The sequence below is a fragment of the Crinia signifera genome, chromosome 6 (genome assembly GCF_055691185.1).
Source record: "Crinia signifera chromosome 6, ASM5569118v1, whole genome shotgun sequence".
In the NCBI taxonomy this organism is placed as follows: Eukaryota; Metazoa; Chordata; class Amphibia; order Anura; family Myobatrachidae; genus Crinia; species Crinia signifera.
Window position 1 is genome coordinate 218316534 of NC_139222.1, and position 26421 is coordinate 218342954.

Below are 26421 nucleotides of genomic sequence, written 5' to 3' on the forward strand. Positions count from 1 at the left end.
CAGCAAAGAGCGAGGAGACAGCTGGCTGCTGCTGCTTGCCTGTTGGTCGTCTGCCTAGTGGGTGTGTGTCTGTTGACGCGACGTCAACAGACGGGGCGGAGCACATGCAAATTTGGCCTCCTACCCAGCTGAGGCACCCTGCCCGCCCGCCGACGACCTAATCACAAAATCAGTTGGATGGCTACTCGTCCTCCGGTCCCTGTCCAGCACTTCAAGTCCTATTCACACCTGCCGTACAGCCAGGTATCTTTCAGACTGCAACGACATAGAAGTGATGTGTGTGTGTTAGATGTGTCCGTGGTGCTGATCTCTTCTGCACCAGTGTTGGTGGCCGAATTCCGGTTCGCGCGCTTTGCTGGGACCCCATTCGGGTTATCGCTTCTCGGCCTTTTGGCTAAGATCAAGTGTAGTATCTGTTCTTATCAGTTTAATATCTGATACGCCCCCTATCTGGGGGCCATATATTAAATGGATTTTTAGAACAGGGAGATGGAAGAAGAGCTTGCTCTGTCCACTCCACGCATTGACCTGGTATTGCAGTACTTCCAGGACCGGTGCACCTTCCTAATCTGTTATCCAAAAAAAGACTATTTCCATTCCTGGCACTTAATTTGGAGTATCAATTGTTTGTGCACCTTTGTACTAACTTTGTATTTAGAAATGCATGCATTTGCTGCTTCAAGGTTTAACCCTTGTGCATAAATACTTTGAAATCCTGCCTCCAGTGTATCATTTTGTGACTATTTCTTGACTCCTTGAATTGTACTTTCTGGAATCGAGGCAGTTAAATATTTTTACGTGACACTACACTTGATATCAGCATATGCGGCCTAGCCAAAAGACCGGAAGCCTGCCTAAATTAAATGACTTATCAATCGCTGCGACCTCCCAAAAAATAGGCAAACACTATGTGACTTACCTACGATCTTTCCACGGAAACATCAACTGGATCACAGCAATGGCATTTTTGGACCCCCCTCCCTCTCCATTTGAAATGGCTTGGTTTTTTTTTTGCTTTTTCTTTCTTGATCTCTTATATTTTTTTTCTTTTCTTTTTGCGCTCTCTTTTCTCTCTCTTTTGTTTTGGGAAATTTTTTTCCTCTTTCCTCTCTTTTGTTTTGGGAATTTTTTTTCCTCTTCCATTTTTTTTTGCCGAGCCCAACAATTGATGATCATTGAGAGGGGGATTTAGAAAAAGTATCACTTACCTTCTTCGGACCATCATTTGGGTGGTAACTGCCAATAAAAGAAAACATTGGCCCACCCAGCTCACCTACACATGACTGTCCTGTCTGCCTGTCTGTTCCAAGTGACTGTCTGGCTGTCAGGTTCCGCCGGATTCCGAGTGAGCAGCTTGTGATGTCATAGAGGGCAGATTGTGATGTCACACAAAGGGTCCTGCCACATGAATGCCTGTCCATCTGACTGTCTACTACTGCTGCTGAATGGGCTCAAAACAGGAAAGCCGTCATTGCACCTGATTGTGCAAGATTCCTCCTTCTCCTCTGCAGCAGCTAGCTGATTGATTTACTCAGCAGCAGTTCGTCAGGGACACAGGCATGCAGCAGCAAAGAGCGAGGAGACAGCTGGCTGCTGCTGCTTGCCTGTTGGTCGTCTGCCTAGTGGGTGTGTGTCTGTTGACGCGACGTCAACAGACGGGGCGGAGCACATGCAAATTTGGCCTCCTACCCAGCTGAGGCACCCTGCCCGCCCGCCGACGACCTAATCACAAAATCAGTTGGATGGCTACTCGTCCTCCGGTCCCTGTCCAGCACTTCAAGTCCTATTCACACCTGCCGTACAGCCAGGTATCTTTCAGACTGCAACGACATAGAAGTGATGTGTGTGTGTTAGATGTGTCCGTGGTGCTGATCTCTTCTGCACCAGTGTTGGTGGCCGAATTCCGGTTCGCGCGCTTTGCTGGGACCCCATTCGGGTTATCGCTTCTCGGCCTTTTTGGCTAAGATCAAGTGTAGTATCTGTTCTTATCAGTTTAATATCTGATACGCCCCCTATCTGGGGGCCATATATTAAATGGATTTTTAGAACAGGGAGATGGAAGAAGAGCTTGCTCTGTCCACTCCACGCATTGACCTGGTATTGCAGTACTTCCAGGACCGGTGCACCTTCCTAATCTGTTATCCAAAAAAAGACTATTTCCATTCCTGGCACTTAATTTGGAGTATCAATTGTTTGTGCACCTTTGTACTAACTTTGTATTTAGAAATGCATGCATTTGCTGCTTCAAGGTTTAACCCTTGTGCATAAATACTTTGAAATCCTGCCTCCAGTGTATCATTTTGTGACTATTTCTTGACTCCTTGAATTGTACTTTCTGGAATCGAGGCAGTTAAATATTTTTACGTGACACTACACTTGATATCAGCATATGCGGCCTAGCCAAAAGACCGGAAGCCTGCCTAAATTAAATGACTTATCAATCGCTGCGACCTCCCAAAAAATAGGCAAACACTATGTGACTTACCTACGATCTTTCCACGGAAACATCAACTGGATCACAGCAATGGCATTTTTGGACCCCCCTCCCTCTCCATTTGAAATGGCTTGGTTTTTTTTTTGCTTTTTCTTTCTTGATCTCTTATATTTTTTTTCTTTTCTTTTTGCGCTCTCTTTTCTCTCTCTTTTGTTTTGGGAAATTTTTTTCCTCTTTCCTCTCTTTTGTTTTGGGAATTTTTTTTCCTCTTCCATTTTTTTTTGCCGAGCCCAACAATTGATGATCATTGAGAGGGGGATTTAGAAAAAGTATCACTTACAGATGGGTCTTTTGCCATCCTTGCTGGCGGGTCGCCAGAACGTACGCGCTGGCGACCCGCCAGCAGCCTCGCCAGCGAGGAGACTGAGACGCGCGTGCGTCTCACGCGCACGCGCGTCTCAGTCTCCGGCGCTAGCGCGACGGAAACCCTGTCCGTCTCCGCCTCAGGGAGACGGACAGGGCTAGGGGGGTTAGTGGGGGGTGCGGGCAGGCGGCGGGGACCCCGGGTTACCGCCGGCAAGCCGGCGGGGACCCGGGGGAACGCATCGAAGCGCCGTCGGAAGGGGACGCGCGCGCCTCTCGTGCGCGCGCGTCCGCTTCTCACCGTCGCCATGGCGCTGGCGGGGGATGGCGGCTGGCGACGCCAGCGCCATCCCCTGCAAAGATGGGACAAGACCCATCTGTACCTTCTTCGGACCATCATTTGGGTGGTAACTGCCAATAAAAGTAAACATTGGCCCACCCAGCTCACCTACACATGACTGTCCTGTCTGCCTGTCTGTTCCAAGTGACTGTCTGGCTGTCAGGTTCCGCCAGATTCCGAGTGAGCAGCTTGTGATGTCATAGAGGGCAGATTGTGATGTCACACAAAGGGTCCTGCCACATGAATGCCTGTCCATCTGACTGTCTACTACTGCTGCTGAATGGGCTCAAAACAGGAAAGCCGTCATTGCACCTGATTGTGCAAGATTCCTCCTTCTCCTCTGCAGCAGCTAGCTGATTGATTTACTCAGCAGCAGTTCGTCAGGGACACAGGCATGCAGCAGCAAAGAGCGAGGAGACAGCTGGCTGCTGCTGCTTGCCTGTTGGTCGTCTGCCTAGTGGGTGTGTGTCTGTTGACGCGACGTCAACAGACGGGGCGGAGCACATGCAAATTTGGCCTCCTACCCAGCTGAGGCACCCTGCCCGCCCGCCGACGACCTAATCACAAAATCAGTTGGATGGCTACTCGTCCTCCGGTCCCTGTCCAGCACTTCAAGTCCTATTCACACCTGCCGTACAGCCAGGTATCTTTCAGACTGCAACGACATAGAAGTGATGTGTGTGTGTTAGATGTGTCCGTGGTGCTGATCTCTTCTGCACCAGTGTTGGTGGCCGAATTCCGGTTCGCGCGCTTTGCTGGGACCCCATTCGGGTTATCGCTTCTCGGCCTTTTGGCTAAGATCAAGTGTAGTATCTGTTCTTATCAGTTTAATATCTGATACGCCCCCTATCTGGGGGCCATATATTAAATGGATTTTTAGAACAGGGAGATGGAAGAAGAGCTTGCTCTGTCCACTCCACGCATTGACCTGGTATTGCAGTACTTCCAGGACCGGTGCACCTTCCTAATCTGTTATCCAAAAAAAGACTATTTCCATTCCTGGCACTTAATTTGGAGTATCAATTGTTTGTGCACCTTTGTACTAACTTTGTATTTAGAAATGCATGCATTTGCTGCTTCAAGGTTTAACCCTTGTGCATAAATACTTTGAAATCCTGCCTCCAGTGTATCATTTTGTGACTATTTCTTGACTCCTTGAATTGTACTTTCTGGAATCGAGGCAGTTAAATATTTTTACGTGACACTACACTTGATATCAGCATATGCGGCCTAGCCAAAAGACCGGAAGCCTGCCTAAATTAAATGACTTATCAATCGCTGCGACCTCCCAAAAAATAGGCAAACACTATGTGACTTACCTACGATCTTTCCACGGAAACATCAACTGGATCACAGCAATGGCATTTTTGGACCCCCCTCCCTCTCCATTTGAAATGGCTTGGTTTTTTTTTTGCTTTTTCTTTCTTGATTTCTTATATTTTTTTTCTTTTCTTTTTGCGCTCTCTTTTCTCTCTCTTTTGTTTTGGGAAATTTTTTTCCTCTTTCCTCTCTTTTGTTTTGGGAATTTTTTTTCCTCTTCCATTTTTTTTTGCCGAGCCCAACAATTGATGATCATTGAGAGGGGGATTTAGAAAAAGTATCACTTACCTTCTTCGGACCATCATTTGGGTGGTAACTGCCAATAAAAGAAAACATTGGCCCACCCAGCTCACCTACACATGACTGTCCTGTCTGCCTGTCTGTTCCAAGTGACTGTCTGGCTGTCAGGTTCCGCCGGATTCCGAGTGAGCAGCTTGTGATGTCATAGAGGGCAGATTGTGATGTCACACAAAGGGTCCTGCCACATGAATGCCTGTCCATCTGACTGTCTACTACTGCTGCTGAATGGGCTCAAAACAGGAAAGCCGTCATTGCACCTGATTGTGCAAGATTCCTCCTTCTCCTCTGCAGCAGCTAGCTGATTGATTTACTCAGCAGCAGTTCGTCAGGGACACAGGCATGCAGCAGCAAAGAGCGAGGAGACAGCTGGCTGCTGCTGCTTGCCTGTTGGTCGTCTGCCTAGTGGGTGTGTGTCTGTTGACGCAACGTCAACAGACGGGGCGGAGCACATGCAAATTTGGCCTCCTACCCAGCTGAGGCACCCTGCCCGCCCGCCGACGACCTAATCACAAAATCAGTTGGATGGCTACTCGTCCTCCGGTCCCTGTCCAGCACTTCAAGTCCTATTCACACCTGCCGTACAGCCAGGTATCTTTCAGACTGCAACGACATAGAAGTGATGTGTGTGTGTTAGATGTGTCCGTGGTGCTGATCTCTTCTGCACCAGTGTTGGTGGCCGAATTCCGGTTCGCGCGCTTTGCTGGGACCCCATTCGGGTTATCGCTTCTCGGCCTTTTGGCTAAGATCAAGTGTAGTATCTGTTCTTATCAGTTTAATATCTGATACGCCCCCTATCTGGGGGCCATATATTAAATGGATTTTTAGAACAGGGAGATGGAAGAAGAGCTTGCTCTGTCCACTCCACGCATTGACCTGGTATTGCAGTACTTCCAGGACCGGTGCACCTTCCTAATCTGTTATCCAAAAAAAGACTATTTCCATTCCTGGCACTTAATTTGGAGTATCAATTGTTTGTGCACCTTTGTACTAACTTTGTATTTAGAAATGCATGCATTTGCTGCTTCAAGGTTTAACCCTTGTGCATAAATACTTTGAAATCCTGCCTCCAGTGTATCATTTTGTGACTATTTCTTGACTCCTTGAATTGTACTTTCTGGAATCGAGGCAGTTAAATATTTTTACGTGACACTACACTTGATATCAGCATATGCGGCCTAGCCAAAAGACCGGAAGCCTGCCTAAATTAAATGACTTATCAATCGCTGCGACCTCCCAAAAAATAGGCAAACACTATGTGACTTACCTACGATCTTTCCACGGAAACATCAACTGGATCACAGCAATGGCATTTTTGGACCCCCCTCCCTCTCCATTTGAAATGGCTTGGTTTTTTTTTTGCTTTTTCTTTCTTGATCTCTTATATTTTTTTTCTTTTCTTTTTGCGCTCTCTTTTCTCTCTCTTTTGTTTTGGGAATTTTTTTTCCTCTTTCCTCTCTTTTGTTTTGGGAATTTTTTTTCCTCTTCCATTTTTTTTTGCCGAGCCCAACAATTGATGATCATTGAGAGGGGGATTTAGAAAAAGTATCACTTACCTTCTTCGGACCATCATTTGGGTGGTAACTGCCAATAAAAGAAAACATTGGCCCACCCAGCTCACCTACACATGACTGTCCTGTCTGCCTGTCTGTTCCAAGTGACTGTCTGGCTGTCAGGTTCCGCCGGATTCCGAGTGAGCAGCTTGTGATGTCATAGAGGGCAGATTGTGATGTCACACAAAGGGTCCTGCCACATGAATGCCTGTCCATCTGACTGTCTACTACTGCTGCTGAATGGGCTCAAAACAGGAAAGCCGTCATTGCACCTGATTGTGCAAGATTCCTCCTTCTCCTCTGCAGCAGCTAGCTGATTGATTTACTCAGCAGCAGTTCGTCAGGGACACAGGCATGCAGCAGCAAAGAGCGAGGAGACAGCTGGCTGCTGCTGCTTGCCTGTTGGTCGTCTGCCTAGTGGGTGTGTGTCTGTTGACGCGACGTCAACAGACGGGGCGGAGCACATGCAAATTTGGCCTCCTACCCAGCTGAGGCACCCTGCCCGCCCGCCGACGACCTAATCACAAAATCAGTTGGATGGCTACTCGTCCTCCGGTCCCTGTCCAGCACTTCAAGTCCTATTCACACCTGCCGTACAGCCAGGTATCTTTCAGACTGCAACGACATAGAAGTGATGTGTGTGTGTTAGATGTGTCCGTGGTGCTGATCTCTTCTGCACCAGTGTTGGTGGCCGAATTCCGGTTCGCGCGCTTTGCTGGGACCCCATTCGGGTTATCGCTTCTCGGCCTTTTGGCTAAGATCAAGTGTAGTATCTGTTCTTATCAGTTTAATATCTGATACGCCCCCTATCTGGGGGCCATATATTAAATGGATTTTTAGAACAGGGAGATGGAAGAAGAGCTTGCTCTGTCCACTCCACGCATTGACCTGGTATTGCAGTACTTCCAGGACCGGTGCACCTTCCTAATCTGTTATCCAAAAAAAGACTATTTCCATTCCTGGCACTTAATTTGGAGTATCAATTGTTTGTGCACCTTTGTACTAACTTTGTATTTAGAAATGCATGCATTTGCTGCTTCAAGGTTTAACCCTTGTGCATAAATACTTTGAAATCCTGCCTCCAGTGTATCATTTTGTGACTATTTCTTGACTCCTTGAATTGTACTTTCTGGAATCGAGGCAGTTAAATATTTTTACGTGACACTACACTTGATATCAGCATATGCGGCCTAGCCAAAAGACCGGAAGCCTGCCTAAATTAAATGACTTATCAATCGCTGCGACCTCCCAAAAAATAGGCAAACACTATGTGACTTACCTACGATCTTTCCACGGAAACATCAACTGGATCACAGCAATGGCATTTTTGGACCCCCCTCCCTCTCCATTTGAAATGGCTTGGTTTTTTTTTTGCTTTTTCTTTCTTGATCTCTTATATTTTTTTTCTTTTCTTTTTGCGCTCTCTTTTCTCTCTCTTTTGTTTTGGGAAATCTTTTTCCTCTTTCCTCTCTTTTGTTTTGGGAATTTTTTTTCCTCTTCCATTTTTTTTTGCCGAGCCCAACAATTGATGATCATTGAGAGGGGGATTTAGAAAAAGTATCACTTACCTTCTTCGGACCATCATTTGGGTGGTAACTGCCAATAAAAGAAAACATTGGCCCACCAAGCTCACCTACACATGACTGTCCTGTCTGCCTGTCTGTTCCAAGTGACTGTCTGGCTGTCAGGTTCCGCCGGATTCCGAGTGAGCAGCTTGTGATGTCATAGAGGGCAGATTGTGATGTCACACAAAGGGTCCTGCCACATGAATGCCTGTCCATCTGACTGTCTACTACTGCTGCTGAATGGGCTCAAAACAGGAAAGCCGTCATTGCACCTGATTGTGCAAGATTCCTCCTTCTCCTCTGCAGCAGCTAGCTGATTGATTTACTCAGCAGCAGTTCGTCAGGGACACAGGCATGCAGCAGCAAAGAGCGAGGAGACAGCTGGCTGCTGCTGCTTGCCTGTTGGTCGTCTGCCTAGTGGGTGTGTGTCTGTTGACGCGACGTCAACAGACGGGGCGGAGCACATGCAAATTTGGCCTCCTACCCAGCTGAGGCACCCTGCCCGCCCGCCGACGACCTAATCACAAAATCAGTTGGATGGCTACTCGTCCTCCGGTCCCTGTCCAGCACTTCAAGTCCTATTCACACCTGCCGTACAGCCAGGTATCTTTCAGACTGCAACGACATAGAAGTGATGTGTGTGTGTTAGATGTGTCCGTGGTGCTGATCTCTTCTGCACCAGTGTTGGTGGCCGAATTCCGGTTCGCGCGCTTTGCTGGGTCCCCATTCGGGTTATCGCTTCTCGGCCTTTTGGCTAAGATCAAGTGTAGTATCTGTTCTTATCAGTTTAATATCTGATACGCCCCCTATCTGGGGGCCATATATTAAATGGATTTTTAGAACAGGGAGATGGAAGAAGAGCTTGCTCTGTCCACTCCATGCATTGACCTGGTATTGCAGTACTTCCAGGACCGGTGCACCTTCCTAATCTGTTATCCAAAAAAAGACTATTTCCATTCCTGGCACTTAATTTGGAGTATCAATTGTTTGTGCACCTTTGTACTAACTTTGTATTTAGAAATGCATGCATTTGCTGCTTCAAGGTTTAACCCTTGTGCATAAATACTTTGAAATCCTGCCTCCAGTGTATCATTTTGTGACTATTTCTTGACTCCTTGAATTGTACTTTCTGGAATCGAGGCAGTTAAATATTTTTACGTGACACTACACTTGATATCAGCATATGCGGCCTAGCCAAAAGACCGGAAGCCTGCCTAAATTAAATGACTTATCAATCGCTGCGACCTCCCAAAAAATAGGCAAACACTATGTGACTTACCTACGATCTTTCCACGGAAACATCAACTGGATCACAGCAATGGCATTTTTGGACCCCCCTCCCTCTCCATTTGAAATGGCTTGGTTTTTTTTTTGCTTTTTCTTTCTTGATCTCTTATATTTTTTTTCTTTTCTTTTTGCGCTCTCTTTTCTCTCTCTTTTGTTTTGGGAAATTTTTTTCCTCTTTCCTGTCTTTTGTTTTGGGAATTTTTTTTCCTCTTCCATTTTTTTTTGCCGAGCCCAACAATTGATGATCATTGAGAGGGGGATTTAGAAAAAGTATCACTTACCTTCTTCGGACCATCATTTGGGTGGTAACTGCCAATAAAAGAAAACATTGGCCCACCCAGCTCACCTACACATGACTGTCCTGTCTGCCTGTCTGTTCCAAGTGACTGTCTGGCTGTCAGGTTCCGCCGGATTCCGAGTGAGCAGCTTGTGATGTCATAGAGGGCAGATTGTGATGTCACACAAAGGGTCCTGCCACATGAATGCCTGTCCATCTGACTGTCTACTACTGCTGCTGAATGGGCTCAAAACAGGAAAGCCATCATTGCACCTGATTGTGCAAGATTCCTCCTTCTCCTCTGCAGCAGCTAGCTGATTGATTTACTCAGCAGCAGTTCGTCAGGGACACAGGCATGCAGCAGCAAAGAGCGAGGAGACAGCTGGCTGCTGCTGCTTGCCTGTTGGTCGTCTGCCTAGTGGGTGTGTGTCTGTTGACGCGACGTCAACAGACGGGGCGGAGCACATGCAAATTTGGCCTCCTACCCAGCTGAGGCACCCTGCCCGCCCGCCGACGACCTAATCACAAAATCAGTTGGATGGCTACTCGTCCTCCGGTCCCTGTCCAGCACTTCAAGTCCTATTCACACCTGCCGTACAGCCAGGTATCTTTCAGACTGCAACGACATAGAAGTGATGTGTGTGTGTTAGATGTGTCCGTGGTGCTGATCTCTTCTGCACCAGTGTTGGTGGCCGAATTCCGGTTCGCGCGCTTTGCTGGGACCCCATTCGGGTTATCGCTTCTCGGCCTTTTGGCTAAGATCAAGTGTAGTATCTGTTCTTATCAGTTTAATATCTGATACGCCCCCTATCTGGGGGCCATATATTAAATGGATTTTTAGAACAGGGAGATGGAAGAAGAGCTTGCTCTGTCCACTCCACGCATTGACCTGGTATTGCAGTACTTCCAGGACCGGTGCACCTTCCTAATCTGTTATCCAAAAAAAGACTATTTCCATTCCTGGCACTTAATTTGGAGTATCAATTGTTTGTGCACCTTTGTACTAACTTTGTATTTAGAAATGCATGCATTTGCTGCTTCAAGGTTTAACCCTTGTGCATAAATACTTTGAAATCCTGCCTCCAGTGTATCATTTTGTGACTATTTCTTGACTCCTTGAATTGTACTTTCTGGAATCGAGGCAGTTAAATATTTTTACGTGACACTACACTTGATATCAGCATATGCGGCCTAGCCAAAAGACCGGAAGCCTGCCTAAATTAAATGACTTATCAATCGCTGCGACCTCCCAAAAAATAGGCAAACACTATGTGACTTACCTACGATCTTTCCACGGAAACATCAACTGGATCACAGCAATGGCATTTTTGGACCCCCCTCCCTCTCCATTTGAAATGGCTTGGTTTTTTTTTTGCTTTTTCTTTCTTGATCTCTTATATTTTTTTTCTTTTCTTTTTGCGCTCTCTTTTCTCTCTCTTTTGTTTTGGGAAATTTTTTTCCTCTTTCCTCTCTTTTGTTTTGGGAATTTTTTTTCCTCTTCCATTTTTTTTTGCCGAGCCCAACAATTGATGATCATTGAGAGGGGGATTTAGAAAAAGTATCACTTACCTTCTTCGGACCATCATTTGGGTGGTAACTGCCAATAAAAGAAAACATTGGCCCACCCAGCTCACCTACACATGACTGTCCTGTCTGCCTGTCTGTTCCAAGTGACTGTCTGGCTGTCAGGTTCCGCCGGATTCCGAGTGAGCAGCTTGTGATGTCATAGAGGGCAGATTGTGATGTCACACAAAGGGTCCTGCCACATGAATGCCTGTCCATCTGACTGTCTACTACTGCTGCTGAATGGGCTCAAAACAGGAAAGCCGTCATTGCACCTGATTGTGCAAGATTCCTCCTTCTCCTCTGCAGCAGCTAGCTGATTGATTTACTCAGCAGCAGTTCGTCAGGGACACAGGCATGCAGCAGCAAAGAGCGAGGAGACAGCTGGCTGCTGCTGCTTGCCTGTTGGTCGTCTGCCTAGTGGGTGTGTGTCTGTTGACGCGACGTCAACAGACGGGGCGGAGCACATGCAAATTTGGCCTCCTACCCAGCTGAGGCACCCTGCCCGCCCGCCGACGACCTAATCACAAAATCAGTTGGATGGCTACTCGTCCTCCGGTCCCTGTCCAGCACTTCAAGTCCTATTCACACCTGCCGTACAGCCAGGTATCTTTCAGACTGCAACGACATAGAAGTGATGTGTGTGTGTTAGATGTGTCCGTGGTGCTGATCTCTTCTGCACCAGTGTTGGTGGCCGAATTCCGGTTCGCGCGCTTTGCTGGGACCCCATTCGGGTTATCGCTTCTCGGCCTTTTGGCTAAGATCAAGTGTAGTATCTGTTCTTATCAGTTTAATATCTGATACGCCCCCTATCTGGGGGCCATATATTAAATGGATTTTTAGAACAGGGAGATGGAAGAAGAGCTTGCTCTGTCCACTCCACGCATTGACCTGGTATTGCAGTACTTCCAGGACCGGTGCACCTTCCTAATCTGTTATCCAAAAAAAGACTATTTCCATTCCTGGCACTTAATTTGGAGTATCAATTGTTTGTGCACCTTTGTACTAACTTTGTATTTAGAAATGCATGCATTTGCTGCTTCAAGGTTTAACCCTTGTGCATAAATACTTTGAAATCCTGCCTCCAGTGTATCATTTTGTGACTATTTCTTGACTCCTTGAATTGTACTTTCTGGAATCGAGGCAGTTAAATATTTTTACGTGACACTACACTTGATATCAGCATATGCGGCCTAGCCAAAAGACCGGAAGCCTGCCTAAATTAAATGACTTATCAATCGCTGCGACCTCCCAAAAAATAGGCAAACACTATGTGACTTACCTACGATCTTTCCACGGAAACATCAACTGGATCACAGCAATGGCATTTTTGGACCCCCCTCCCTCTCCATTTGAAATGGCTTGGTTTTTTTTTTGCTTTTTCTTTCTTGATCTCTTATATTTTTTTTCTTTTCTTTTTGCGCTCTCTTTTCTCTCTCTTTTGTTTTGGGAAATTTTTTTCCTCTTTCCTCTCTTTTGTTTTGGGAATTTTTTTTCCTCTTCCATTTTTTTTTGCCGAGCACAACAATTGATGATCATTGAGAGGGGGATTTAGAAAAAGTATCACTTACCTTCTTCGGACCATCATTTGGGTGGTAACTGCCAATAAAAGAAAACATTGGCCCACCAAGCTCACCTACACATGACTGTCCTGTCTGCCTGTCTGTTCCAAGTGACTGTCTGGCTGTCAGGTTCCGCCGGATTCCGAGTGAGCAGCTTGTGATGTCATAGAGGGCAGCTTGTGATGTCATAGAGGGCAGATTGTGATGTCACACAAAGGGTCCTGCCACATGAATGCCTGTCCATCTGACTGTCTACTACTGCTGCTGAATGGGCTCAAAACAGGAAAGCCGTCATTGCACCTGATTGTGCAAGATTCCTCCTTCTCCTCTGCAGCAGCTAGCTGATTGATTTACTCAGCAGCAGTTCGTCAGGGACACAGGCATGCAGCAGCAAAGAGCGAGGAGACAGCTGGCTGCTGCTGCTTGCCTGTTGGTCGTCTGCCTAGTGGGTGTGTGTCTGTTGACGCGACGTCAACAGACGGGGCGGAGCACATGCAAATTTGGCCTCCTACCCAGCTGAGGCACCCTGCCCGCCCGCCGACGACCTAATCACAAAATCAGTTGGATGGCTACTCGTCCTCCGGTCCCTGTCCAGCACTTCAAGTCCTATTCACACCTGCCGTACAGCCAGGTATCTTTCAGACTGCAACGACATAGAAGTGATGTGTGTGTGTTAGATGTGTCCGTGGTGCTGATCTCTTCTGCACCAGTGTTGGTGGCCGAATTCCGGTTCGCGCGCTTTGCTGGGACCCCATTCGGGTTATCGCTTCTCGGCCTTTTGGCTAAGATCAAGTGTAGTATCTGTTCTTATCAGTTTAATATCTGATACGCCCCCTATCTGGGGGCCATATATTAAATGGATTTTTAGAACAGGGAGATGGAAGAAGAGCTTGCTCTGTCCACTCCACGCATTGACCTGGTATTGCAGTACTTCCAGGACCGGTGCACCTTCCTAATCTGTTATCCAAAAAAAGACTATTTCCATTCCTGGCACTTAATTTGGAGTATCAATTGTTTGTGCACCTTTGTACTAACTTTGTATTTAGAAATGCATGCATTTGCTGCTTCAAGGTTTAACCCTTGTGCATAAATACTTTGAAATCCTGCCTCCAGTGTATCATTTTGTGACTATTTCTTGACTCCTTGAATTGTACTTTCTGGAATCGAGGCAGTTAAATATTTTTACGTGACACTACACTTGATATCAGCATATGCGGCCTAGCCAAAAGACCGGAAGCCTGCCTAAATTAAATGACTTATCAATCGCTGCGACCTCCCAAAAAATAGGCAAACACTATGTGACTTACCTACGATCTTTCCACGGAAACATCAACTGGATCACAGCAATGGCATTTTTGGACCCCCCTCCCTCTCCATTTGAAATGGCTTGGTTTTTTTTTTGCTTTTTCTTTCTTGATCTCTTATATTTTTTTTCTTTTCTTTTTGCGCTCTCTTTTCTCTCTCTTTTGTTTTGGGAAATTTTTTTCCTCTTTCCTCTCTTTTGTTTTGGGAATTTTTTTTCCTCTTCCATTTTTTTTTGCCGAGCCCAACAATTGATGATCATTGAGAGGGGGATTTAGAAAAAGTATCACTTACCTTCTTCGGACCATCATTTGGGTGGTAACTGCCAATAAAAGAAAACATTGGCCCACCCAGCTCACCTACACATGACTGTCCTGTCTGCCTGTCTGTTCCAAGTGACTGTCTGGCTGTCAGGTTCCGCCGGATTCCGAGTGAGCAGCTTGTGATGTCATAGAGGGCAGATTGTGATGTCACACAAAGGGTCCTGCCACATGAATGCCTGTCCATCTGACTGTCTACTACTGCTGCTGAATGGGCTCAAAACAGGAAAGCCGTCATTGCACCTGATTGTGCAAGATTCCTCCTTCTCCTCTGCAGCAGCTAGCTGATTGATTTACTCAGCAGCAGTTCGTCAGGGACACAGGCATGCAGCAGCAAAGAGCGAGGAGACAGCTGGCTGCTGCTGCTTGCCTGTTGGTCGTCTGCCTAGTGGGTGTGTGTCTGTTGACGCGACGTCAACAGACGGGGCGGAGCACATGCAAATTTGGCCTCCTACCCAGCTGAGGCACCCTGCCCGCCCGCCGACGACCTAATCACAAAATCAGTTGGATGGCTACTCGTCCTCCGGTCCCTGTCCAGCACTTCAAGTCCTATTCACACCTGCCGTACAGCCAGGTATCTTTCAGACTGCAACGACATAGAAGTGATGTGTGTGTGTTAGATGTGTCCGTGGTGCTGATCTCTTCTGCACCAGTGTTGGTGGCCGAATTCCGGTTCGCGCGCTTTGCTGGGACCCCATTCGGGTTATCGCTTCTCGGCCTTTTGGCTAAGATCAAGTGTAGTATCTGTTCTTATCAGTTTAATATCTGATACGCCCCCTATCTGGGGGCCATATATTAAATGGATTTTTAGAACAGGGAGATGGAAGAAGAGCTTGCTCTGTCCACTCCACGCATTGACCTGGTATTGCAGTACTTCCAGGACCGGTGCACCTTCCTAATCTGTTATCCAAAAAAAGACTATTTCCATTCCTGGCACTTAATTTGGAGTATCAATTGTTTGTGCACCTTTGTACTAACTTTGTATTTAGAAATGCATGCATTTGCTGCTTCAAGGTTTAACCCTTGTGCATAAATACTTTGAAATCCTGCCTCCAGTGTATCATTTTGTGACTATTTCTTGACTCCTTGAATTGTACTTTCTGGAATCGAGGCAGTTAAATATTTTTACGTGACACTACACTTGATATCAGCATATGCGGCCTAGCCAAAAGACCGGAAGCCTGCCTAAATTAAATGACTTATCAATCGCTGCGACCTCCCAAAAAATAGGCAAACACTATGTGACTTACCTACGATCTTTCCACGGAAACATCAACTGGATCACAGCAATGGCATTTTTGGACCCCCCTCCCTCTCCATTTGAAATGGCTTGGTTTTTTTTTTTGCTTTTTCTTTCTTGATCTCTTATATTTTTTTTCTTTTCTTTTTGCGCTCTCTTTTCTCTCTCTTTTGTTTTGGGAAATTTTTTTCCTCTTTCCTCTCTTTTGTTTTGGGAATTTTTTTTCCTCTTCCATTTTTTTTTGCCGAGCCCAACAATTGATGATCATTGAGAGGGGGATTTAGAAAAAGTATCACTTACCTTCTTCGGACCATCATTTGGGTGGTAACTGCCAATAAAAGAAAACATTGGCCCACCCAGCTCACCTACACATGACTGTCCTGTCTGCCTGTCTGTTCCAAGTGACTGTCTGGCTGTCAGGTTCCGCCGGATTCCGAGTGAGCAGCTTGTGATGTCATAGAGGGCAGATTGTGATGTCACACAAAGGGTCCTGCCACATGAATGCCTGTCCATCTGACTGTCTACTACTGCTGCTGAATGGGCTCAAAACAGGAAAGCCGTCATTGCACCTGATTGTGCAAGATTCCTCCTTCTCCTCTGCAGCAGCTAGCTGATTGATTTACTCAGCAGCAGTTCGTCAGGGACACAGGCATGCAGCAGCAAAGAGCGAGGAGACAGCTGGCTGCTGCTGCTTGCCTGTTGGTCGTCTGCCTAGTGGGTGTGTGTCTGTTGACGCGACGTCAACAGACGGGGCGGAGCACATGCAAATTTGGCCTCCTACCCAGCTGAGGCACCCTGCCCGCCCGCCGACGACCTAATCACAAAATCAGTTGGATGGCTACTCGTCCTCCGGTCCCTGTCCAGCACTTCAAGTCCTATTCACACCTGCCGTACAGCCAGGTATCTTTCAGACTGCAACGACATAGAAGTGATGTGTGTGTGTTAGATGTGTCCGTGGTGCTGATCTCTTCTGCACCAGTGTTGGTGGCCGAATTCCGGTTCGCGCGCTTTGCTGGGACCCCATTCGGGTTATCGCTTCTCGGCCTTTTGGCTAAGATCAAGTGTAGTATCTGTTCTTATCAGTTTAATATCTGATACGCCCCCTATCTGGGGGCCATATATTAAATGGATTTTTAGAACAGGGAGATGGAAGAAGAGCTTGCTCTGTCCACTCCACGCATTGACCTGGTATTGCAGTACTTCCAGGACCGGTGCACCTTCCTAATCTGTTATCCAAAAAAAGACTATTTCCATTCCTGGCACTTAATTTGGAGTATCAATTGTTTGTGCACCTTTGTACTAACTTTGTATTTAGAAATGCATGCATTTGCTGCTTCAAGGTTTAACCCTTGTGCATAAATACTTTGAAATCCTGCCTCCAGTGTATCATTTTGTGACTATTTCTTGACTCCTTGAATTGTACTTTCTGGAATCGAGGCAGTTAAATATTTTTACGTGACACTACACTTGATATCAGCATATGCGGCCTAGCCAAAAGACCGGAAGCCTGCCTAAATTAAATGACTTATCAATCGCTGCAACCTCCCAAAAAATAGGCAAACACTATGTGACTTACCTACGATCTTTCCACGGAAACATCAACTGGATCACAGCAATGGCATTTTTGGACCCCCCTCCCTCTCCATTTGAAATGGCTTGGTTTTTTTTTTGCTTTTTCTTTCTTGATCTCTTATATTTTTTTGCTTTTCTTTTTGCGCTCTCTTTTCTCTCTCTTTTGTTTTGGGAATTTTTTTTCCTCTTTCCTCTCTTTTGTTTTGGGAATTTTTTTTCCTCTTCCATTTTTTTTTGCCGAGCCCAACAATTGATGATCATTGAGAGGGGGATTTAGAAAAAGTATCACTTACCTTCTTCGGACCATCATTTGGGTGGTAACTGCCAATAAAAGAAAACATTGGCCCACCCAGCTCACCTACACATGACTGTCCTGTCTGCCTGTCTGTTCCAAGTGACTGTCTGGCTGTCAGGTTCCGCCGGATTCCGAGTGAGCAGCTTGTGATGTCATAGAGGGCAGATTGTGATGTCACACAAAGGGTCCTGCCACATGAATGCCTGTCCATCTGACTGTCTACTACTGCTGCTGAATGGGCTCAAAACAGGAAAGCCGTCATTGCACCTGATTGTGCAAGATTCCTCCTTCTCCTCTGCAGCAGCTAGCTGATTGATTTACTCAGCAGCAGTTCGTCAGGGACACAGGCATGCAGCAGCAAAGAGCGAGGAGACAGCTGGCTGCTGCTGCTTGCCTGTTGGTCGTCTGCCTAGTGGGTGTGTGTCTGTTGACGCGACGTCAACAGACGGGGCGGAGCACATGCAAATTTGGCCTCCTACCCAGCTGAGGCACCCTGCCCGCCCGCCGACGACCTAATCACAAAATCAGTTGGATGGCTACTCGTCCTCCGGTCCCTGTCCAGCACTTCAAGTCCTATTCACACCTGCCGTACAGCCAGGTATCTTTCAGACTGCAACGACATAGAAGTGATGTGTGTGTGTTAGATGTGTCCGTGGTGCTGATCTCTTCTGCACCAGTGTTGGTGGCCGAATTCCGGTTTGCGCGCTTTGCTGGGACCCCATTCGGGTTATCGCTTCTCGGCCTTTTGGCTAAGATCAAGTGTAGTATCTGTTCTTATCAGTTTAATATCTGATACGCCCCCTATCTGGGGGCCATATATTAAATGGATTTTTAGAACAGGGAGATGGAAGAAGAGCTTGCTCTGTCCACTCCACGCATTGACCTGGTATTGCAGTACTTCCAGGACCGGTGCACCTTCCTAATCTGTTATCCAAAAAAAGACTATTTCCATTCCTGGCACTTAATTTGGAGTATCAATTGTTTGTGCACCTTTGTACTAACTTTGTATTTAGAAATGCATGCATTTGCTGCTTCAAGGTTTAACCCTTGTGCATAAATACTTTGAAATCCTGCCTCCAGTGTATCATTTTGTGACTATTTCTTGACTCCTTGAATTGTACTTTCTGGAATCGAGGCAGTTAAATATTTTTACGTGACACTACACTTGATATCAGCATATGCGGCCTAGCCAAAAGACCGGAAGCCTGCCTAAATTAAATGACTTATCAATCGCTGCGACCTCCCAAAAAATAGGCAAACACTATGTGACTTACCTACGATCTTTCCACGGAAACATCAACTGGATCACAGCAATGGCATTTTTGGACCCCCCTCCCTCTCCATTTGAAATGGCTTGGTTTTTTTTTTGCTTTTTCTTTCTTGATCTCTTATATTTTTTTTTCTTTTCTTTTTGCGCTCTCTTTTCTCTCTCTTTTGTTTTGGGAAATTTTTTTCCTCTTTCCTCTCTTTTGTTTTGGGAATTTTTTTTCCTCTTCCATTTTTTTTTGCCGAGCCCAACAATTGATGATCATTGAGAGGGGGATTTAGAAAAAGTATCACTTACCTTCTTCGGACCATCATTTGGGTGGTAACTGCCAATAAAAGAAAACATTGGCCCACCCAGCTCACCTACACATGACTGTCCTGTCTGCCTGTCTGTTCCAAGTGACTGTCTGGCTGTCAGGTTCCGCCGGATTCCGAGTGAGCAGCTTGTGATGTCATAGAGGGCAGATTGTGATGTCACACAAAGGGTCCTGCCACATGAATGCCTGTCCATCTGACTGTCTACTACTGCTGCTGAATGGGCTCAAAACAGGAAAGCCGTCATTGCACCTGATTGTGCAAGATTCCTCCTTCTCCTCTGCAGCAGCTAGCTGATTGATTTACTCAGCAGCAGTTCGTCAGGGACACAGGCATGCAGCAGCAAAGAGCGAGGAGACAGCTGGCTGCTGCTGCTTGCCTGTTGGTCGTCTGCCTAGTGGGTGTGTGTCTGTTGACGCGACGTCAACAGACGGGGCGGAGCACATGCAAATTTGGCCTCCTACCCAGCTGAGGCACCCTGCCCGCCCGCCGACGACCTAATCACAAAATCAGTTGGATGGCTACTCGTCCTCCGGTCCCTGTCCAGCACTTCAAGTCCTATTCACACCTGCCGTACAGCCAGGTATCTTTCAGACTGCAACGACATAGAAGTGATGTGTGTGTGTTAGATGTGTCCGTGGTGCTGATCTCTTCTGCACCAGTGTTGGTGGCCGAATTCCGGTTCGCGCGCTTTGCTGGGACCCCATTCGGGTTATCGCTTCTCGGCCTTTTGGCTAAGATCAAGTGTAGTATCTGTTCTTATCAGTTTAATATCTGATACGCCCCCTATCTGGGGGCCATATATTAAATGGATTTTTAGAACAGGGAGATGGAAGAAGAGCTTGCTCTGTCCACTCCACGCATTGACCTGGTATTGCAGTACTTCCAGGACCGGTGCACCTTCCTAATCTGTTATCCAAAAAAAGACTATTTCCATTCCTGGCACTTAATTTGGAGTATCAATTGTTTGTGCACCTTTGTACTAACTTTGTATTTAGAAATGCATGCATTTGCTGCTTCAAGGTTTAACCCTTGTGCATAAATACTTTGAAATCCTGCCTCCAGTGTATCATTTTGTGACTATTTCTTGACTCCTTGAATTGTACTTTCTGGAATCGAGGCAGTTAAATATTTTTACGTGACACTACACTTGATATCAGCATATGCGGCCTAGCCAAAAGACCGGAAGCCTGCCTAAATTAAATGACTTATCAATCGCTGCGACCTCCCAAAAAATAGGCAAACACTATGTGACTTACCTACGATCTTTCCACGGAAACATCAACTGGATCACAGCAATGGCATTTTTGGACCCCCCTCCCTCTCCATTTGAAATGGCTTGGTTTTTTTTTTGCTTTTTCTTTCTTGATCTCTTATATTTTTTTTCTTTTCTTTTTGCGCTCTCTTTTCTCTCTCTTTTGTTTTGGGAAATTTTTTTCCTCTTTCCTCTCTTTTGTTTTGGGAATTTTTTTTCCTCTTCCATTTTTTTTTGCCGAGCCCAACAATTGATGATCATTGAGAGGGGGATTTAGAAAAAGTATCACTTACCTTCTTCGGACCATCATTTGGGTGGTAACTGCCAATAAAAGAAAACATTGGCCCACCCAGCTCACCTACACATGACTGTCCTGTCTGCCTGTCTGTTCCAAGTGACTGTCTGGCTGTCAGGTTCCGCCGGATTCCGAGTGAGCAGCTTGTGATGTCATAGAGGGCAGATTGTGATGTCACACAAAGGGTCCTGCCACATGAATGCCTGTCCATCTGACTGTCTACTACTGCTGCTGAATGGGCTCAAAACAGGAAAGCCGTCATTGCACCTGATTGTGCAAGATTCCTCCTTCTCCTCTGCAGCAGCTAGCTGATTGATTTACTCAGCAGCAGTTCGTCAGGGACACAGGCATGCAGCAGCAAAGAGCGAGGAGACAGCTGGCTGCTGCTGCTTGCCTGTTGGTCGTCTGCCTAGTGGGTGTGTGTCTGTTGACGCGACGTCAACAGACGGGGCGGAGCACATGCAAATTTGGCCTCCTACCCAGCTGAGGCACCCTGCCCGCCCGCCGACGACCTAATCACAAAATCAGTTGGATGGCTACTCGTCCTCCGGTCCCTGTCCAGCACTTCAAGTCCTATTCACACCTGCCGTACAGCCAGGTATCTTTCAGACTGCAACGACATAGAAGTGATGTGTGTGTGTTAGATGTGTCCGTGGTGCTGATCTCTTCTGCACCAGTGTTGGTGGCCGAATTCCGGTTCGCGCGCTTTGCTGGGACCCCATTCGGGTTATCGCTTCTCGGCCTTTTGGCTAAGATCAAGTGTAGTATCTGTTCTTATCAGTTTAATATCTGATACGCCCCCTATATTAAATGGATTTTTAGAACAGGGAGATGGAAGAAGAGCTTGCTCTGTCCACTCCACGCATTGACCTGGTATTGCAGTACTTCCAGGACCGGTGCACCTTCCTAATCTGTTATCCAAAAAAAGACTATTTCCATTCCTGGCACTTAATTTGGAGTATCAATTGTTTGTGCACCTTTGTACTAACTTTGTATTTAGAAATGCATGCATTTGCTGCTTCAAGGTTTAACCCTTGTGCATAAATACTTTGAAATCCTGCCTCCAGTGTATCATTTTGTGACTATTTCTTGACTCCTTGAATTGTACTTTCTGGAATCGAGGCAGTTAAATATTTTTACGTGACACTACACTTGATATCAGCATATGCGGCCTAGCCAAAAGACCGGAAGCCTGCCTAAATTAAATGACTTATCAATCGCTGCGACCTCCCAAAAAATAGGCAAACACTATGTGACTTACCTACGATCTTTCCACGGAAACATCAACTGGATCACAGCAATGGCATTCTTGGACCCCCCTCCCTCTCCATTTGCTTTTTCTTTCTTGATCTCTTATATTTTTTTTCTTTTCTTTTTGCGCTCTCTTTTCTCTCTCTTTTGTTTTGGGAAATTTTTTTCCTCTTTCCTCTCTTTTGTTTTGGGAATTTTTTTTCCTCTTCCATTTTTTTTTGCCGAGCCCAACAATTGATGATCATTGAGAGGGGGATTTAGAAAAAGTATCACTTACCTTCTTCGGACCATCATTTGGGTGGTAACTGCCAATAAAAGAAAACATTGGCCCACCCAGCTCACCTACACATGACTGTCCTGTCTGCCTGTCTGTTCCAAGTGACTGTCTGGCTGTCAGGTTCCGCCGGATTCCGAGTGAGCAGCTTGTGATGTCATAGAGGGCAGATTGTGATGTCACACAAAGGGTCCTGCCACATGAATGCCTGTCCATCTGACTGTCTACTACTGCTGCTGAATGGGCTCAAAACAGGAAAGCCGTCATTGCACCTGATTGTGCAAGATTCCTCCTTCTCCTCTGCAGCAGCTAGCTGATTGATTTACTCAGCAGCAGTTCGTCAGGGACACAGGCATGCAGCAGCAAAGAGCGAGGAGACAGCTGGCTGCTGCTGCTTGCCTGTTGGTCGTCTGCCTAGTGGGTGTGTGTCTGTTGACGCGACGTCAACAGACGGGGCGGAGCACATGCAAATTTGGCCTCCTACCCAGCTGAGGCACCCTGCCCGCCCGCCGACGACCTAATCACAAAATCAGTTGGATGGCTACTCGTCCTCCGGTCCCTGTCCAGCACTTCAAGTCCTATTCACACCTGCCGTACAGCCAGGTATCTTTCAGACTGCAACGACATAGAAGTGATGTGTGTGTGTTAGATGTGTCCGTGGTGCTGATCTCTTCTGCACCAGTGTTGGTGGCCGAATTCCGGTTCGCGCGCTTTGCTGGGACCCCATTCGGGTTATCGCTTCTCGGCCTTTTGGCTAAGATCAAGTGTAGTATCTGTTCTTATCAGTTTAATATCTGATACGCCCCCTATCTGGGGGCCATATATTAAATGGATTTTTAGAACAGGGAGATGGAAGAAGAGCTTGCTCTGTCCACTCCACGCATTGACCTGGTATTGCAGTACTTCCAGGACCGGTGCACCTTCCTAATCTGTTATCCAAAAAAAGACTATTTCCATTCCTGGCACTTAATTTGGAGTATCAATTGTTTGTGCACCTTTGTACTAACTTTGTATTTAGAAATGCATGCATTTGCTGCTTCAAGGTTTAACCCTTGTGCATAAATACTTTGAAATCCTGCCTCCAGTGTATCATTTTGTGACTATTTCTTGACTCCTTGAATTGTACTTTCTGGAATCGAGGCAGTTAAATATTTTTACGTGACACTACACTTGATATCAGCATATGCGGCCTAGCCAAAAGACCGGAAGCCTGCCTAAATTAAATGACTTATCAATCGCTGCGACCTCCCAAAAAATAGGCAAACAATATGTGACTTACCTACGATCTTTCCACGGAAACATCAACTGGATCACAGCAATGGCATTTTTGGACCCCCCTCCCTCTCCATTTGAAATGGCTTGGTTTTTTTTTTGCTTTTTCTTTCTTGATCTCTTATATTTTTTTTCTTTTCTTTTTGCCCTCTCTTTTCTCTCTCTTTTGTTTTGGGAAATTTTTTTCCTCTTTCCTCTCTTTTGTTTTGGGAATTTTTTTTCCTCTTCCATTTTTTTTTGCCGAGCCCAACAATTGATGATCATTGAGAGGGGGATTTAGAAAAAGTATCACTTACCTTCTTCGGACCATCATTTGGGTGGTAACTGCCAATAAAAGAAAACATTGGCCCACCCAGCTCACCTACACATGACTGTCCTGTCTGCCTGTCTGTTCCAAGTGACTGTCTGGCTGTCAGGTTCCGCCGGATTCCGAGTGAGCAGCTTGTGATGTCATAGAGGGCAGATTGTGATGTCACACAAAGGGTCCTGCCACATGAATGCCTGTCCATCTGACTGTCTACTACTGCTGCTGAATGGGCTCAAAACAGGAAAGCCGTCATTGCACCTGATTGTGCAAGATTCCTCCTTCTCCTCTGCAGCAGCTAGCTGATTGATTTACTCAGCAGCAGTTCGTCAGGGACACAGGCATGCAGCAGCAAAGAGCGAGGAGACAGCTGGCTGCTGCTGCTTGCCTGTTGGTCGTCTGCCTAGTGGGTGTGTGTCTGTTGACGCGACGTCAACAGACGGGGCGGAGCACATGCAAATTTGGCCTCCTACCCAGCTGAGGCACCCTGCCCGCCCGCCGACGACCTAATCACAAAATCAGTTGGATGGCTACTCGTCCTCCGGTCCCTGTCCAGCACTTCAAGTCCTATTCACACCTGCCGTACAGCCAGGTATCTTTCAGACTGCAACGACATAGAAGTGATGTGTGTGTGTTAGATGTGTCCGTGGTGCTGATCTCTTCTGCACCAGTGTTGGTGGCCGAATTCCGGTTCGCGCGCTTTGCTGGGACCCCATTCGGGTTATCGCTTCTCGGCCTTTTGGCTAAGATCAAGTGTAGTATCTGTTCTTATCAGTTTAATATCTGATACGCCCCCTATCTGGGGGCCATATATTAAATGGATTTTTAGAACAGGGAGATGGAAGAAGAGCTTGCTCTGTCCACTCCACGCATTGACCTGGTATTGCAGTACTTCCAGGACCGGTGCACCTTCCTAATCTGTTATCCAAAAAAAGACTATTTCCATTCCTGGCACTTAATTTGGAGTATCAATTGTTTGTGCACCTTTGTACTAACTTTGTATTTAGAAATGCATGCATTTGCTGCTTCAAGGTTTAACCCTTGTGCATAAATACTTTGAAATCCTGCCTCCAGTGTATCATTTTGTGACTATTTCTTGACTCCTTGAATTGTACTTTCTGGAATCGAGGCAGTTAAATATTTTTACGTGACACTACACTTGATATCAGCATATGCGGCCTAGCCAAAAGACCGGAAGCCTGCCTAAATTAAATGACTTATCAATCGCTGCGACCTCCCAAAAAATAGGCAAACACTATGTGACTTACCTACGATCTTTCCACGGAAACATCAACTGGATCACAGCAATGGCATTTTTGGACCCCCCTCCCTCTCCATTTGAAATGGCTTGGTTTTTTTTTTGCTTTTTCTTTCTTGATCTCTTATATTTTTTTTCTTTTCTTTTTGCGCTCTCTTTTCTCTCTCTTTTGTTTTGGGAAATTTTTTTCCTCTTTCCTCTCTTTTGTTTTGGGAATTTTTTTTCCTCTTCCATTTTTTTTTGCCGAGCCCAACAATTGATGATCATTGAGAGGGGGATTTAGAAAAAGTATCACTTACCTTCTTCGGACCATCATTTGGGTGGTAACTGCCAATAAAAGAAAACATTGGCCCACCCAGCTCACCTACACATGACTGTCCTGTCTGCCTGTCTGTTCCAAGTGACTGTCTGGCTGTCAGGTTCCGCCGGATTCCGAGTGAGCAGCTTGTGATGTCATAGAGGGCAGATTGTGATGTCACACAAAGGGTCCTGCCACATGAATGCCTGTCCATCTGACTGTCTACTACTGCTGCTGAATGGGCTCAAAACAGGAAAGCCGTCATTGCACCTGATTGTGCAAGATTCCTCCTTCTCCTCTGCAGCAGCTAGCTGATTGATTTACTCAGCAGCAGTTCGTCAGGGACACAGGCATGCAGCAGCAAAGAGCGAGGAGACAGCTGGCTGCTGCTGCTTGCCTGTTGGTCGTCTGCCTAGTGGGTGTGTGTCTGTTGACGCGACGTCAACAGACGGGGCGGAGCACATGCAAATTTGGCCTCCTACCCAGCTGAGGCACCCTGCCCGCCCGCCGACGACCTAATCACAAAATCAGTTGGATGGCTACTCGTCCTCCGGTCCCTGTCCAGCACTTCAAGTCCTATTCACACCTGCCGTACAGCCAGGTATCTTTCAGACTGCAACGACATAGAAGTGATGTGTGTGTGTTAGATGTGTCCGTGGTGCTGATCTCTTCTGCACCAGTGTTGGTGGCCGAATTCCGGTTCGCGCGCTTTGCTGGGACCCCATTCGGGTTATCGCTTCTCGGCCTTTTGGCTAAGATCAAGTGTAGTATCTGTTCTTATCAGTTTAATATCTGATACGCCCCCTATCTGGGGGCCATATATTAAATGGATTTTTAGAACAGGGAGATGGAAGAAGAGCTTGCTCTGTCCACTCCACGCATTGACCTGGTATTGCAGTACTTCCAGGACCGGTGCACCTTCCTAATCTGTTATCCAAAAAAAGACTATTTCCATTCCTGGCACTTAATTTGGAGTATCAATTGTTTGTGCACCTTTGTACTAACTTTGTATTTAGAAATGCATGCATTTGCTGCTTCAAGGTTTAACCCTTGTGCATAAATACTTTGAAATCCTGCCTCCAGTGTATCATTTTGTGACTATTTCTTGACTCCTTGAATTGTACTTTCTGGAATCGAGGCAGTTAAATATTTTTACGTGACACTACACTTGATATCAGCATATGCGGCCTAGCCAAAAGACCGGAAGCCTGCCTAAATTAAATGACTTATCAATCGCTGCGACCTCCCAAAAAATAGGCAAACACTATGTGACTTACCTACGATCTTTCCACGGAAACATCAACTGGATCACAGCAATGGCATTTTTGGACCCCCCTCCCTCT

The 26421-nt window shown here is 46.4% G+C and overlaps 16 non-coding genes and 1 pseudogene across 16 annotated transcripts; all 17 read left to right on the plus strand.

Annotated features, from left to right (window-relative positions):
* The first annotated feature begins 374 nt into the window (after positions 1-374).
* On the plus strand, positions 375-565 carry LOC146012470 (U2 spliceosomal RNA). The gene has a single exon (XR_014445633.1). It is a non-coding gene; the product is annotated as a U2 spliceosomal RNA (small nuclear RNA).
* A 1374-nt stretch (positions 566-1939) lies between these two features.
* LOC146012586 (U2 spliceosomal RNA) lies at positions 1940-2131 on the plus strand. Its single transcript, XR_014445744.1, has one exon. It is a non-coding gene; the product is annotated as a U2 spliceosomal RNA (small nuclear RNA).
* A 1780-nt stretch (positions 2132-3911) lies between these two features.
* On the plus strand, positions 3912-4102 carry LOC146012471 (U2 spliceosomal RNA). The gene has a single exon (XR_014445634.1). It is a non-coding gene; the product is annotated as a U2 spliceosomal RNA (small nuclear RNA).
* Positions 4103-5476: 1374 nt separating this feature from the next.
* On the plus strand, positions 5477-5667 carry LOC146012473 (U2 spliceosomal RNA). Its single transcript, XR_014445635.1, has one exon. It is a non-coding gene; the product is annotated as a U2 spliceosomal RNA (small nuclear RNA).
* A 1374-nt stretch (positions 5668-7041) lies between these two features.
* On the plus strand, positions 7042-7232 carry LOC146012474 (U2 spliceosomal RNA). The gene has a single exon (XR_014445636.1). It is a non-coding gene; the product is annotated as a U2 spliceosomal RNA (small nuclear RNA).
* A 1374-nt stretch (positions 7233-8606) lies between these two features.
* On the plus strand, positions 8607-8797 carry LOC146012543 (U2 spliceosomal RNA). The gene has a single exon (XR_014445703.1). It is a non-coding gene; the product is annotated as a U2 spliceosomal RNA (small nuclear RNA).
* A 1374-nt stretch (positions 8798-10171) lies between these two features.
* Positions 10172-10362, plus strand: LOC146012475 (U2 spliceosomal RNA). The gene has a single exon (XR_014445637.1). It is a non-coding gene; the product is annotated as a U2 spliceosomal RNA (small nuclear RNA).
* A 1374-nt stretch (positions 10363-11736) lies between these two features.
* On the plus strand, positions 11737-11927 carry LOC146012476 (U2 spliceosomal RNA). The gene has a single exon (XR_014445638.1). It is a non-coding gene; the product is annotated as a U2 spliceosomal RNA (small nuclear RNA).
* A 1396-nt stretch (positions 11928-13323) lies between these two features.
* Positions 13324-13514, plus strand: LOC146012477 (U2 spliceosomal RNA). Its single transcript, XR_014445639.1, has one exon. It is a non-coding gene; the product is annotated as a U2 spliceosomal RNA (small nuclear RNA).
* A 1374-nt stretch (positions 13515-14888) lies between these two features.
* LOC146012478 (U2 spliceosomal RNA) lies at positions 14889-15079 on the plus strand. The gene has a single exon (XR_014445640.1). It is a non-coding gene; the product is annotated as a U2 spliceosomal RNA (small nuclear RNA).
* Positions 15080-16454: 1375 nt separating this feature from the next.
* LOC146012479 (U2 spliceosomal RNA) lies at positions 16455-16645 on the plus strand. Its single transcript, XR_014445641.1, has one exon. It is a non-coding gene; the product is annotated as a U2 spliceosomal RNA (small nuclear RNA).
* Positions 16646-18019: 1374 nt separating this feature from the next.
* On the plus strand, positions 18020-18210 carry LOC146012481 (U2 spliceosomal RNA). The gene has a single exon (XR_014445643.1). It is a non-coding gene; the product is annotated as a U2 spliceosomal RNA (small nuclear RNA).
* Positions 18211-19585: 1375 nt separating this feature from the next.
* Positions 19586-19776, plus strand: LOC146012482 (U2 spliceosomal RNA). Its single transcript, XR_014445644.1, has one exon. It is a non-coding gene; the product is annotated as a U2 spliceosomal RNA (small nuclear RNA).
* Positions 19777-21150: 1374 nt separating this feature from the next.
* On the plus strand, positions 21151-21328 carry LOC146012605 (U2 spliceosomal RNA; annotated as a pseudogene).
* Positions 21329-22680: 1352 nt separating this feature from the next.
* Positions 22681-22871, plus strand: LOC146012483 (U2 spliceosomal RNA). Its single transcript, XR_014445645.1, has one exon. It is a non-coding gene; the product is annotated as a U2 spliceosomal RNA (small nuclear RNA).
* A 1374-nt stretch (positions 22872-24245) lies between these two features.
* Positions 24246-24436, plus strand: LOC146012484 (U2 spliceosomal RNA). The gene has a single exon (XR_014445646.1). It is a non-coding gene; the product is annotated as a U2 spliceosomal RNA (small nuclear RNA).
* A 1374-nt stretch (positions 24437-25810) lies between these two features.
* Positions 25811-26001, plus strand: LOC146012485 (U2 spliceosomal RNA). The gene has a single exon (XR_014445647.1). It is a non-coding gene; the product is annotated as a U2 spliceosomal RNA (small nuclear RNA).
* Positions 26002-26421: the final 420 nt, after the last annotated feature.